A 15949-nucleotide genomic window follows, 5' to 3' on the forward strand; every position below is an offset into this window, starting at 1 on the left:
CTGTGGACATCTTGGACATCCTGGTTGCTAATCCTGTCTTTGTCCAGCCTGTCAGTCCAGGTGGATGTCCATGTCTTGGTAGGTCAGTTTGTTCATCTCTCCATGATCAGATGATGGACTGATCAGAGCTCCAAGGCATGTTCAAAGCTTGGGATGTGTTTTAATTATCCTTTCACTTCATAATCATGTACCACTTTATATTAGCTTGTCAGATGAAATCCTCAGAAAGAAATGAAAGCTTGTGAATGTTGTAAAATGTAGAAATATGCCAGGGATATTAATACTTTTTCATTCTATGGTAGTTAAATATTCTGAATGAAAGTGAAGAATGAAGTGTTTTAACTTTCCCTGGCCTGAATCATCACTAAAAATACCAAACACATTACAGTTTTCTTTCTGAAACATCTACCAGCTCTTAAATCAAATATAGAATGATCAAGACACAAGTTCCTACATTTAATGACTTTCGTTTCTACACAGACAGTCCCACAACATCATTTTATTCGTTCAAGTACTATTCATCAAACCTCTCATGCCTGAAGACTTGAGCCAGGAGCAACCAAGACCTTGACATTCCAAACATAACCTAAAGTTACTCCATGTTCCAGGTTAATCAACATCAGACAGAAACATTTCTTCAGGTCTTCATTGTCTTCACTTTTTCAGCAGGAGGTCTAATTCAGAGATTGTAATAGGTTTAATTTGATCTCTAAGAGGAGTGATTATGCTGTTAGTTCCTCCAGGCTCTATGTTTTCTCCTCAGCAGAGATAAGTGTAATGCCACGCTGTGCTGCAGGTTTAAATCGCACATGCATTACCTTCTGTCAGCTTCTGCCAGCGGTGCTAAAATATTTCAGCTTTATTTTAATCTCAGATTTGTCAATCATTAATTTCTTTCACATTTCCCAAAGCTCTGCATTTATTAAACCCCTAAGGTGTTGCATTTTTCATTTTTTGTTTGCTGTAATGTTTTACAGCTGCAGAATTGCTTTTTTCTAATACATCAGGCAGATAAAGATAAGAGGCTTTTATTTTCTACGGCAGGGCAGCTTCTTCCCTCTTTATTACAACCCATCCCAGCAACAAACTGTATTTTAAATATTGGTGGGAAATAACTGTATTCATAATTATTTGATATCTTTCATCATTTCCAGACTAAAAATGATACATTTCCTGTTGTCAGATTCATTCATTGTCACTATTGCTCTGACTTGTTTTTGTGTTTCAGATAAAACGTTGCTATGCAATCAGAGACACACAAGAAAGTAAAAAACAATAATACTAATAAGTTTAGCATCAAATGCAATGTCAGGTTCCCTGCTTGGTAACAGGCACCATTTCAGTATGACTCACGCTCTAAACTGTCCAGGCTGAATCACCACATTGCAGTCAGGTGTTCAGGTTATGAAATAACCAGACAATGGGCATGTTTGATCCAAATCACACTATTTAGTCATTCATCATTTGGCACTCTCTCTGGGAAGATTCAAATTATGTGGATTTCACTTGATATGTTTGTTATCTTGACATGAGTATAACATTGAGACACGATTTAGTATACAGAGTAAAATTAGAAAACACTTTTAGTGACCAGGATGGCTGATAAAAGCAGTCCAATTACGGCTGAGCTCTGAATACCTTTTAAAGTTCTCTCATTTCATGTATCATAAAGTTTTTATACAGTTAAAGAGAGGCAGAGGAGAGAATCCAGTTCATTTAAAAGCAATGAACAACATCTATAAAACAGAACAGCAGTCAGTGTGATGTAAAGACTGAAGCTCCCAGGATCCGGAGACACGACACAAATTAAATGACCATAAGCTGAACATATTTTCTGTTATCCAACATGGTTTCATTCAGCGGCGGAACAGAAATTTATCATTAGTACAGAAGGTCATTCACCCATTCACACACATGCACACACATGCATTCACATGTAGCCCCAGCTGTCGTGGTGCAGCTCCACCATAGTAAAACTCTTGAGGCCATTGGGTCTCTGACCACCACTGGTGAAATGGACAGTATGTTTACTGATTTGATACACATGCTTTCATTTGTCATCTTCCTCAAACTTTCATTTTTAAAGGATATTCAGGGTTGGTCTAAAACTTTACCTTCTGATAAAGATTATAGTTAGACTGACTTATATTATCTTGAGTGATCTCTGCAGTATGTTGGAGGACTCCACTCACTCTGCTACTTTCACCTCTGATTTGCATTATACAGTGTTTATGCAGCATTTAACTTTCTAGTCTTTTTTTCTGGTATTAGAAGCTCACACGTCTGATCAGAGGGACTCTATATCTCCTCAGTGTGTGGTGCACCTTTGGACCCCCTGAATCAGCTGGAGACTGTAACTGGACTCAAGGATGTCTGAATTTTTCTCCTACTCATTTAACCACAGTAATTCAGTCTTGTGTAGGAAAAAGACACAAGATGGCTGCATTACATGCACTGCAGTCATGATAGATGCTGAATGCTGGGCTGCTTGAAGACTTCCAAATTTGCCTGTCAGAATTCCAGATGCTTTTATTCCAATTGGGAAATGGGAATAAAAGAGAAGAAAATCAATCTTTCAAGTACCGTATTTTCTGCACTATAAGGTGCACCGGATTATAAGGTGCACCTTCAATGAATGGCCTATTTTAAAACTTTTTTCATATATAAGGCACACCGCATTATAAGGCACATAGAATAGACGCTACAGTAGAGGCTGGAGTTACGTTATGCATCCACTAGATGGAGCTGCACTTAAGGGAATGTCAACAAAACAGTCCTACTCAGGTCGGCGAGGAGAGCCTTCCGCGACTGGGCCAGGGCGTGGCCAGACGACAGTCACCTTCTCCGTTCGCACACAGCATGTTCGTGGAGAACGTGGTGCTAAATGACCTGCAGACAACCTGATTCTAGACGGTCGGTAGGTAGATAGGTCAGTCAAACTTTATTAACAAACCAGCATTCTGACAACTATCCCAGCATGCAACGCACGCTTCTTCTTCTACTGGGGAAAATGAAGTCAGCGGCTGCTTACCGTAGTTGCTAGACCTGTTGTGGTTCAATATTGGTCCATATATAAGGCGCACCGGATTATAAGGAAATTGAAGGTTTTTAGGTGCGTCTTATAGTGCGGAAAATACGGTACACATAGAGTACACCATGGGCACACCAGTTAACCTTGTGATCTTTGTGATCTTGTGACCCTGAGAAGAGGAATGTCTGTTTCACTGATGGATCTCTGACAACCTCACTGCAGGTTCACATAGGCAAAAGACAGAAGATGATAGGATAAAAGAATGGATGTATGGATACATCAGAACCTTATTAAGATTCTGCTCATTTCTGGTTCATTACCTCACCAGAGACACTGGGGTGCAATGTGAAGAAAAAGTTAGTTCCGACTTGCAACCTTCAGATTACAAGTCAAGAACTTAACTTTGAAAGAGAAATGTTGGACTGTGGGATGAAGCCGGAGTACCCGGAGATAACCCACGCATGCACAGGGAGAACATGCACATAGCATGCATCACATTAGCCCACTGAACAGCTTCATCTGTTCTGCCCTCCTTGAACAACCAGATGAACCTAATTTTTCACATAATGGCACTCAAGGCTGCTTACTGACAGAATTTTTGCCACTTGCTTATTACATTGAAGACTCAGTAGCCTTGTAGTAACATACCTTGACAAAATATTTTGGAACACAAAACCAATCTTAAGGCACAAATAAACTATTTGAAATATTGAGAAATAATTACTTATGGCATTGAAAACAATGCTTCAACCTTTAAAAGAAAAATATTAATTCTGGTCTTAATTGAATAGTAGACTGGTTCACTTACTTCATAAGGACTGTGAAAACCTTACTTGCACAAGTTCTGTAGATAAAGTGGTTGTTTTTTTTAATTAGTTGAATGTTCTCATAATTCAAGATTTCTCATTTTGGTTATATTTCATCCCCTTCCCCTTTAAAAGGGCAAGTGCACATCAGGGTGTCTGGGGCAAACAGGGCAAACTGGATCACATTGGCAAAAAAGCTGCTAATTTCTCACTTGCCTTTCCATATTTAAACCAGCATTCAAGTAGGGGTTTAAATAGCTGCAGTAGTACATCATTAGCTCCTCTCCAGGCTCCGGATGGAGAGCTGTGGGGGAAGGAGATAAATCAACATTTTATTGCTCCTGTGGGCTCTGTGGATCAGACTGAACTCTGCAGTGAGACATTAAAGCTTCCTTAATAGGCTACACAGCTAAAACTGAGACTGGGTTTGACAATGTAGTGGTTCTTCGTCTGTCTCCACGGAATAATGCCAGCACTAGTTCTGTCATCAAAACAATAAAGTGAAGGTCCACTCCAAGAAGGAACATGGTTCTGAATAAAACCATTAAAATCTATGCAACAACTGAGTGACATTGGTATGTTCAGAAATGAGTTTTAGGGCAGAGAAATTAAACTTGCTGAATGAAGGAGCAGCAGGTGTTTCTGACAAATACTGGTTAAGTTATAAATTTGACAACAATTTACTTTGTTCTTTCAAAGCTACAAAGACATTATCTAGGATGGCTAACATATTCTAAATCCTAGTGGGAAATGTGATTCATGAAACCAGCCATATGTTTTTGACTACAATCCCATGAGGTCAGTTTGACACAAAAACAAGTTATCACTTATGATTAAAAACAGTTTTGGTTTGGGTTTCTGTAGTTCATCTTTAACTAAACTGTCTGTAGAATCTAGAAATAATTTAAACAGAACCTGCCTGACAGCAGGAAGTAGGTTGTCAGAGAGTGTGACACATTGTATACCACAAATACCCATTGTTGCAAATTCAACACAAACACAAGTTTAGTGTTGTAAGTACTCTGCTATTATCTATCCATACACAGTGGCTTTTTTTGTTATATGTGTGTATCATTTGAGTTATTGTTCTGTTTATTTCTTGTTTATTTTATTTGCTTTATTAGTTCATGCAATGTATTTAGTTCTTGGTTTCTACATCTCTTAAATGCTCCTGTTTTCTTTTTTGTTATTTTTTTGGATAATGATACTCTGCAGTATCAGAGTATACTGTAGGATTCAGAGTATCCCTGTAGGATTTTTAAAGTGCTTTATTGACATTCAGTCTCATCACCTCCTTTGTCAGTGTGTCCATAAATGGATGTAGACTTTGCCATAGTGGGAGATGAAAAGTTCAGGTCAGTGTAATTACACACTGCTTACTTTTTTGGCTTTAAATAAGGAGTTTTCTATCTGGATTTTTGCCTCACAGTAGAATGACTTCATTCACTTAATATTTCAGTGATTCTTGAGAATAGGGACAAAAAGTTTTAAATTTTCCCTTTTTTGATTATTATTTCTCAACTTTATGTATGCAAATATGACAAATAATGTTTTGGAAATGTAAAGATGCGAAGCTGCAGGCTCCCAGTTGCAACATTTTTTCTTTTAATTCAATTTTTAATCGACCTGATCCAGAATTTTGTCATCACCATCTGACAAAAATAAATATAAAATAATTTTTTAATGACCCTATTAGTGATATTTTTACTCAGATTTACAGACAAATGCTTCTCAAGAAACAAAATAAATATTATTTAAAACAAAAAACAAAAAGTTCATCTGACGGAGTTGACAGTGCATGAAGGAGTTGACACAGAACTGAAGGTGGTGACAAACTAGTGAGTAAAAAGAAATACTTGATATTTCTTTTGATATCAAGAAATATCAAAATATTTCTTGATATATATGAAGTGATGCAACTTATGTAAAATGCATTAAAATGAATTAATTGCACATTTAAGTGAGATTTGTCAACAATTTCACTGAAAGAGTCAGAAAAACTCTGATGGAGTTGACACAAAGCCAAACTACCTCAATTTATATGATGTTATTCTGAAGGCCATATTGTAGCTCGTCAGGTCCATGAAATCTTTACATTATACCAAAATTAAGTTTTTATTTCACAACATTTCATCAACGTTTTGTAAATTGTCAGTTATGGTGTTGACACATCATGGTTGTGACAAGCAACTTAGGAATAAAACAGAAGAAAAAACGAAAGAATAACATAAGCTAACCGGAGCTAACTAGCCCTCTCAGCAAAGGAAGAGAAAGGAAGAGATCATGGGGTCCTCAGAAGTTCTGATGTCCCCCAATAATACCTGATGTTTTTACATTCTTTTTATGTCTGACAGTGTTGACAAAAACTTGGGACAAATTTCAGTGGAGTTGCAAAATATATAAAAATGATTTTTAATTAAATTTATTGATAATTTTATAATTATTTAAATGAATACTTATACTTAATTTTCATCAAGTACTATCTTAGTATTCTTTTAATTGTTTTAAACTATTATAATTAATGTTTACTATAGTATTGAGTTCTGCTCCAGGACAAGGGATTTTAAAGACACCATCCCACCTACTACTGTGTTTAATATAAAAAAATATATTCAGCAAACACCAGGAAAATATACATTGTTGTGCTCACATGACCCAGGTTAGTTTAGTCAGATATTTGAAAAAATTAGATTTTGTGTATATTTTATTCAAATTTTGTGCTTTATCCAAAGGACCTGTTTTGTCCCTATTCTCAAGAATCACTGATTTATCAGTAAAGCTTAATCACGTCTACCCTGTCAGACTTTATTATAGTTTATCCTCAGTTTGATTTGAAGCATCCAAATCAGTGAAGAATTCCTAGCTTCACATTTTGTAAAATATTTGAATGCCATGTTGTTTCTCCACTGTCAGCTTATTTTCAGTCAGACAGGTTCTAGAGAAATGAGATCTTGATTCTGGTAATCAAAGTTAATTAATATTCTATGAATGATATACAAATGTGTTTGATAATTTGAGACAAAACTGTGGCAACAAAGGCAAAAACAGAAGAAATCTGTTAGGGAGCAAATGCTTCTACAAAGCTTTGTATTTTGTTTGCAGGGTTTTTGGTAAAAGTCGTTGCTACACTTTGTAATTCTGGATTCTGCTTCATTTAACCTGTCTTGTACACTATAGTTGCAAACCTCAAAGGACCACACAACCAGTGTGATACATTATATACCACAAATGTCCATTGTAGCAAATTATACAATTTGAAACACAAGTTTTAGTTTCTAAGTACTCTGCTATCATGTAGTATAGTTATGACTAATAGAGGTAATAAACATACTAAATATCCACCTTTAAATCAGTTCATGTCATATCATTAAATTAACCGTCTCCACTTCATGTACCCCAACTCTAGTCCAATGACCGCTGGAGAAAGGCACCAGCTCCCCTCCTTTCCCCTAGCCCTGCTTGTATAGACAGTGAATGGATGGACAGGACAGATAATGTAGGGCTTACAACCCTAGAACTGACAAAGTGTGTAGCTTCTTTTTAGTAGCAAATGGAGAAGTGCAGAAGAAAGTAATATGACCAATTTATGTCCCAGGCATTTCATCAAGGCCTTTGAAAAATCACAATAAAATGGAAACAAAATTGGCTTCAACGTATATACTAGCAAAGAACACTTCAAGTCGAAAGATGAAACTTTTTGCGATCAATGTGAAAGTATTTTAGGTAAAACCTTCATAAATCTATCTGGCACATCAAACCAACACTAGAAAGTATCATGAAGGCAAAGTACAACTGAAGCAAAGAAAGTATTACGCTGTATAAGAGCTGTCTACATTTCCAAATATATGATGGATTGCCACTTAATTCAGCCATATTATTGCATATCGATCTGCTTTACAAATCAGTGTGATGTCCTTCCAGAGGAACTGCTTGCAAGACAAAGCTGTTCAGATAGTTGGTGACAGCACATTAAAGGTCTCTGTGGTTCAGCGGTCAGCAGTAATGGGTTCTGCAGGTCTTTTCTACTATCAGGTTTCTCCTCACAAGCCCACATCATTACCACAGAACTCCTAGCTACTAAGTGCTAGGGTCAGGCTTTTAAAGGAAATGGAATTGGTTCCAAACAAAGATATTACCGTATTTTCCGCACTATAAGACGCACCTAAAAACCTTCAATTTCCTCAAAAGCCGACAGTACGCCTTATAATCCGGTGCGCCTTATATATGGACCAATATTGAGCCACAACAGGTCCAGCAATGGACCTTACCACAGGGGCCGCGTTTCATTGGCTAATGCCCATTTTAGGTCACAGTGCAGCTACCACGTGCGTGACCGTCTCACAAACACAAGCTACAGTAGTAAACATATGCTAATGTACATTGTGGACCATCAAAACCATGAATGCTGACTTACCCAGCCTTGCAAGAACAATAGGCATCAGTGATCTCGTCCACAGCTATATTTATGCTGAGGGTGTGAGGATCTGCTGTTTTCCTCATCTATCGGTAGCTTTTAGCTGTGACGCGCACAATGTTGGAGGCATCCAGTGGCTCAAACACCTTGATGTCGTCCAAAAAAGATGACATGAACTTGTTGGTTCCCCTGTCCATTGTCGTGGCTGATATGTTGTGAAAATCCGGCAGAAATGCTACGCTAATTAACTCAGATCGAAATGAAAGACGTCATGTTTACACAGACATGCAGTAGGCTGCTTACGTAGTTGGTCCACTACGGTAAGCAGCCGCCAACTTCTTTTTCCCCGTAGAAGAAGTAGTGCGCGGTGCATGCTGGGATAGTTGTCAGAACACTGGTTTGTTAATAAAGTTTGATAATACATTTAAAGGGGGGGGGGGCAGGGGAAGAGAGACAGAGACTGCAGCGGCAGCGTGTTGGTTGGTCTGTGTTACCCAGAAAGCAGTTGGGCATAATATCGCAACACCAACACCGTGAGTGAAACAACGACTGGGCCAGCCTACTATATAAAGTACTCGGGGACCATTTCTTTATTAATGTGGATGTGTAATAATAGAGTATGAAGCGTCTATTCTATGCGCCTTATAATGCGGTGCGCCTAATGTATGAAAAAAGTCCTAAAATAGGCCATTCATTGAAGGTGCGCCTTATAATCCGGTGCGCCTTATAGTGCGGAAAATACGGTACTGTTACTCACAACATCAAAGACAGGGTGCTCTGGTTTCATGCCATACTTGCAGGCTTCTGCTTCCACTAAGGAGCAATTGCCCCAGTGTGCAAGTCTCTCATTTGGAGTGATTTTCATGCAGCTGGTAGTTTGACCAGCTGCATGAAACACCTCCTATTCAGCTGCTGCTAACACAGAGCTCACCCATTGCTAACACTGTCTCCTGTTCTAAATGTGTGGTTTTACAAAATAAATGGATTAACAATAGAAGAGATTACACATGATTCATTCAAACATCTCCACTGAATCTCTTTTCAAGAGTTTTTCTTAGTGCACACCTATCTAATAACCACATAACACTGTTTTATTTGCTTGTTTATTTCAAAAGTGATCACATGTAGCTTTAGTTTTTTTATGGTGTCTACAAAGGTCCTCTGCCTCTGAAATGACTTTTTGAGATTTTTCAGCCATTCTCAGTTTGTCAGACAGAGTCCTATTGGGTCGCATCCTCATTTTACTGCTGAGTGTGGCTTGTGAAATTGACGTAATTGCCTGAAAAAGATGAGATTATCATAGTTGAAATTATCTTTGTATGATATTAGCATTTTTTGATTTGTTTCGTTCTAATAAAAGAGGAAGAAATCTGTTTTACACTGCTCAGTATGTTGTCTACAGGGTGTTTCTATTAAGTTTATTCCAAGCTTCCACTATTGAGTGGTTATGGCCAGTTGGTAATTTGCTATTTTTCAAAGCAATTTAGAAACGAGATTACTCTTAGTTTACAATTCCTTGGTTAATGTATGAGACTCTCTCAGGTTTAGACATCATTACAGTTTGAGCAGCTTTCATTCAGTAAACAAAGCTAAAACATCTAACTTACATATCATATGTTCAAAAAACTGCCTCATTTTGAGGGCTTTGATTTACAGCCAGTGAGTATGGTTAAAGTTAATATCTATTGTAAAAGAAATATTGGCAAATTCTCCTGAAAAAGCCAGTGGATAAAAAAAAGTGGTTAACAAGATGACCTGGGTGGACAGAGAGCAAGAAATTCATATTTCTGATGTACGTTGACAAATGTGTAGCAAGAGTAAGAAAGGGTAACAGCTATCAAGCTTTGGATAATAGTAACTGAAAATAACCCACAGGAGGGCAGTAGTGAGTTGAACTGCTGATACTTACTGCAAACAACAGTACCACTAAAACTGTAGGTCAGCCATGAATGAAATTAAACAAGGTGAGATACTTCTGTGAAAATATTTTATGTCTTTTGCTCACTGTAGAAATTATTATTAGCAATTCCCATTTTCTGTGGCATCAGTCCTGCATTGTGTATCTATGTTATCCAAAGTATTTTCTTTCTACTTGAGCGTAGTGAGTCTGTAATATCTGTGCTCATAAACTGTCAACCAGCTAACAGCATCCTGGGAAGCCTCATGGCCACACTGCTCTCCAGTTCTTCAGTATTCCATGACTGGACTCACATGACCTTCAACCTTCAATCTGTTATTTAGAAGCCAATCAGCACAAAAGGGCACAAGATCTCCTCCAGTATAACTCTTCGTTTAGAGAAGGAGTGGACAATAATGTTTCCAAAGGGAGCACATGAAAAATGAAAGTCATAGATGTGAAGATGTTTTTACTCCCTTTCTGATTTCCTATTTTTTCCACAGTTGTCACACTTCAGTGTTTCAGAACATCAATCCAATTTAAAATATTTTTAAAGACAATAACAATAAACACAAAATGCTATTTTTAAATGAAGATGTTTATTATTAATGGAGAAAAAAATTCAAACCTGCATGGCTCTGTGTGAAAAAGTGATTACTGATTACTGCCATGGCAATGGTACGGCCTGGATGTGGATAGATACAATGAACTCAAGTGGGAAACTGTGAAGGTCAACACAGCAGAGTGTTAGTGTCTGTATGCTGCTCATGTGTGAAACCAAAGTCATATTTCTTATTTGTCCATGCAATCTTGAATAATAAATCTGATTCTAAGTCTAATTCTGAAATATCAGACATTATGGGATGTTGATGAATCAAATCAGTTAGGAAAACTGATTGTCTTTGTGTCTTGAAGACACAAAAATCTGGATGGCAAACATAAGTTTTATCTTTGGACCAGAGAATCAGAAAAGGCTATGTTATGAGTAATGCTCCTGTGGGAGGCTGAGAAATTGTGATGTAAAATGTTAAAATGGTTCGGACTTGTATACTGTTTTTATACTACATTCAGTCATTCCCCCATTCAGGCACACATTCACACAGTGATGATGGCAAGTTACTGGATTGTAACCACTGACACAGGTGAGGCTGTCATGCAGTGGCTCCACCGGGCAAGGTGAAGTGCCCAAGGAAACAACAACAGAGTGGGAATCAAATCAGCAACCCACCAATTACAGGACAAACTCCAACCACAGCTGCCACTGTCATAAAACATGATATCTGTCAGATGATGGGGCAGTCAGGAACGTTTTTGTAAGGGATATCAAATTCATTTCGAATGCATGACAATAACACAAGGCTGTGAGTTATCAGATAAAATGTGAAAGTATGATTCAATTTATAAAACACAGCAGAAAATTGTGCTGAGAATATTTAAATCTTAGGCAGTCTTTCCATTAAGTAGTTCAAATCCTGGACTCCATCCTGACAGAAGGGAGGTATTACGCTATTCTTCAAAGATATGCAACAATACTCGATTTAAGCCACAGAACAAAGGGACAGAAACCCAAAAGAACCTAAAAGCTTCTTCAGAAGATCAAACAGAGCTGGCTGTCAGTGATTTGGCTCCAGACACTTGACTTAAAGCAAACAAGCCAACCGTTCCTGATATCAAAAAGAAGCTGGTTGGAACATGAACAAATCAAGCTGAGATAAAATGTTGTTACACAGCCTTTAGAGGAACAGAATCAAAACTGCTTAACTGAATGCTACTCACAGTACAGTTAAGACACAGCTGACATTAAAACCAATACAATTACATCCTCTATATAGGCTAATACTAAAAGCTTCTTAACACACAGGATTTATTACAGCCAGTATCTGGATAGGAAATGAGAAAAGAAAACAGATTTTTTTCAGAACATGATCAGTTTGGAGCACATACGGAAGTGTTCACAAAGTGGAGAGGGATCAGTGCCAGCTGGAAACAAAATTGTACCATCTGATCCAAATGAAACAGCAGCCCAGCAAGACGAGAGGTCGGTCTGCTGCTGCCAATTGTTGCTCTAAAGCAGGGGTGTCAAACTCCAGTCCTCAAGGGCCGCTGTCCTGCAACTTTTAGATGTGCCTCTGCTGCACCACACCTGAAAAGAATAATTAGGTCATTAGCAAGGCTCAGGAGAACCGATCTACACAGGGAGGAGGTAATTAAGCCATTTCGTTCCACTGTTTTTTACCTGTGGCACATCTAAACACTGCAGGACAGCGGCCCTTGAGGACTGGAGTTTGACACCCCTGCTCTAAAGCCTAAGAAATATAACACATTCACATAAATATTTCCGCTAAGCTTCAGTATTTTAGGATCTATTTGCAGTGTTTTATTGTTTGCAAGTGTTCTTGTTCTGTCCATTTAACAATGTTAAACACATCAGATTTTTTTGTTTGTTCACCTGTTGATGCTCTTTAATTACCAAATTTGTACACAAAAACTATTGATTTGACATTGATTACACTTTGCTCTTAATAGAGACATTTTAAATATGAATATATCCATCCATCCATCCATCCATCCATCCATCCATCCATCCATCCATCCATCCATCCATCCATCCATCATTTTCTGTACACCCTTGTCCCTTGTAGGGCTGGGAGGGTTGCTGGTGCCTATCTCCAGCTAACAATCCAGGCGAGAGGCGGGGTCACCCTGGATAGGTTGCCAGTCTGTTGCAGGGCAACACAGAGACAGACAGGACAAACAACCATGCACACACACACTCACACCGAGAACGATCGTGGCAGTTACTATGCTGCTAAGAAAAGTTAGAAAATCAGATTAAAAAAAAAAATAGAGAGAGGGAGAGAGACAAAAGGGCAAGAGTGTTAATTTATAACCCAGTTTTTCTCCAAGAGAGGTGAGTAGACTGTATGAGATTATCAACCATTTAACATAGTTAGCGTAGCTACAGACCACTGTTTGCCTCCATTTCACTAGCATTTAATGAATTAAAAATTACCAACATATTTATATATTTAACTTGTCCCTTGTACCTTTTACCACTTAACAACAGATGAGTCAGTCAGCAGCAGGAGCAGCTCTAACCCACGTCCCTCCTGACCTGTCCTGAGTGAAATTAAAGCTGCAGTGTGTAACTTTTATAAAAATACATTTTTTTCCACATATTTGTTAAAAATGTCATTATGTTGTGACAGTATGGTATGAGAGATAATCTGTGAAAAATCTATTTCCTCTGCTTTCTCCCAGTGCTCTCTAAAATCAACCAATCAGTGGCAGGAGAGTTTTAGTGCTGTCAATCACAATCTCATATGGCTCATCCTTCCTCCCCCTTGCTCTGTGCTATTCTGCAGCTAGCATAGCCTGTTGTAAATGCTTAGTCTAGTAAGCATAGCTACCAGTGATGGCAGATAAATGATTTTCATGTAACAATAAGTTGTTTCTCCACCATTAACACATTTAGCAGTGAGTGAATGAAGTTGATTGACAGCCCTAAGAGCGTCCTAGTAGTTCTGATTGGTTGTTTTGGTCAGAATGGTGCATTACTTTATCTAGCAATAGTTCAGGAAGGAGATGGAGGAGATTGATTGTTTTCATAGATTATCTGTCTCATAACAAACTGCTACAACATCGTGACAGCTTTAACAAATATGAAGAAAACATATTTTTTATTAAAGTTACATACTGAAGCTTGAATAAAATGCAACTACATAGCATGTTTTGAAAAGTCTGGATTGCTTCATGTATATTTTGCATGTTGCCTATGACTTGCTCATGGGGAGACATTTCAGTAATCTAAAACTAATAGAAAAAATTTAAACAACCTACTTGCATACTGTATGCAGACTGTATGCTTACTGAATTTTACTCTTCCATGTAAAATTCATGAACAGTAAATACTGTACTAGTTATCAGTATTGGACGAAAGAAAGCAAGGCAGTTGCAAGCCTTTGAAATTGTGACGCTTTTGATGAGCTTTTGTAACAGCAGCTGCATGAGGGGGGGGCCCAATTAAATTTTTTGTTAGGGGGCCCAAGATTCCTGACAACGCCCATGGTGCTACCTACTGCGCCACTGTGCAGCCCCAATATGTATCTGAAAACTATAAAAAATGAAGTCAATAGGGTATCGACCAGAGCACTCTGATTGGTAATTGTCAGAGCAACAGAGCAGTCTGGGGGAAGTAACTTCCTCTAGGGTTTTTTTGCAAATAGTGCTCATTAGCTTCAACCTGAAGGTGAAATTCTAAAGAGTTTGTGTCCAGAATGTGTGAGGTCTGCAGAGAGGTAAGCTACCCTTTTCACAAATACATAATTCGTCTCCTAAAGAAAGCATCATTAACCGATGTCATGATAACTTGCATTCATTGCAAGTTATCCATGTAAAAATTTCATTTCTCAAATCTGTGAGCTCTCTACATGAGTGCATTCATTTGAATAAGTTCATGAAAAACACTGACAGTGGGAATAATGGCTGAACAAACAGTGGAGCAGCCATCAAACAGGAAGTCCCTCCACCAGTAAATGGCATGTCTGATCTCAGCTAAATACCAGGGGACTCCTGTTATTGATTATCTCCTGAAAGGTGAAGCCATTGATTGTTGGTGTGGAAACCTTCATAGAGTGTAAAAGCTGCATTTACAGGATCACTCTGATAGCTGACATATTAATAAGTGGCTCTGTGAGCTCTTCCGCTTCCATTGCCATGCTTGTCTCATCTTTCCTACTGCCCCCTAAAGAGCAGAGAAATGCCAGAAAAAAAACTAATTTGTGGACTGACCAGCCCTATTTAATGAGAGACAGAGAAGCAAAAATATAGAAATGTGTTGTACCTCTATATGTGCATTCATCCTTGGATATAAGAGGCCATTTCTGCAGATCCATTTGGTAAACAGCTGAGAATATACTTTCTTTAAAACCTATTTTATGTAAATCCTATGCAAACCATTGCAAAAAGCACACACAGGGTCAGTGCAACCCCACAGAGTAAAAAACTTTAAGGCACTCCATCTCTTAAGACCGCGAGAGGGTTAAATTATTCACATACTCTTTAAAATCAAATTAACAGAAGTACCAGTTAACACAAAAGTCATGTTCTGACTATAGATTGCTGAATTTTTTTATTCTTGGAACTTAATTTCCTGGAAAACTTATTTCCAGGAAATTAACCGTTTATGGAGTGATGGAGTGTTTATTCACTCCATCAATGAACACAACTGATAATGTATGTTTGTATTCTTTAAGTTTTGCCTATTTTTATAACAATTTTAGGTTTGTGCCAAAAGCTTACCTACCAAATATTCTGTAATTTATTAAAAGTATTTATTAAAAAAAATATGGTTAAATGTTCCTCTCCTTTTCACTTCTCATTAAAGTTGCTGTAGAAAAAACCCTAAATGAGACTGTTTTCTTTATACATACAGATTGTGACAATAATTCACATCACTGCCATTCCTTTGAATTGGACTTTGTTTCAGTTGGATCTTAGTCACGAGTTGAACTCTGTGCTGAAAAGTCAGTTTGCTCTCTCATCACATTCCTCATCTCAGCATCACTCCGTCTCTCCTGTTTGCTCCTCTGCAGAAGCCCCCATGACACGACTTAATGATGTGAAAGATTGATCTCTATGCCAGAAATAGCCCATTATCTAACTAGATAAAGACACATTTTGGAACCCTGATGTTTTTCAAGTTGTCACTCTGTCCACTGTTGCTCTGGGTTTTTTCAGGATGCCGACTGCTGCCAGGTAGGGTCTCCTTACTTGCAAACAAAGACGATTGATTGGAAAGA

This window comes from Poecilia mexicana, unplaced genomic scaffold (genome assembly GCF_051168715.1).
Source record: "Poecilia mexicana isolate PSO_F unplaced genomic scaffold, ASM5116871v1 scaffold_6, whole genome shotgun sequence".
NCBI classification, from domain to species: domain Eukaryota; kingdom Metazoa; phylum Chordata; class Actinopteri; order Cyprinodontiformes; family Poeciliidae; genus Poecilia; species Poecilia mexicana.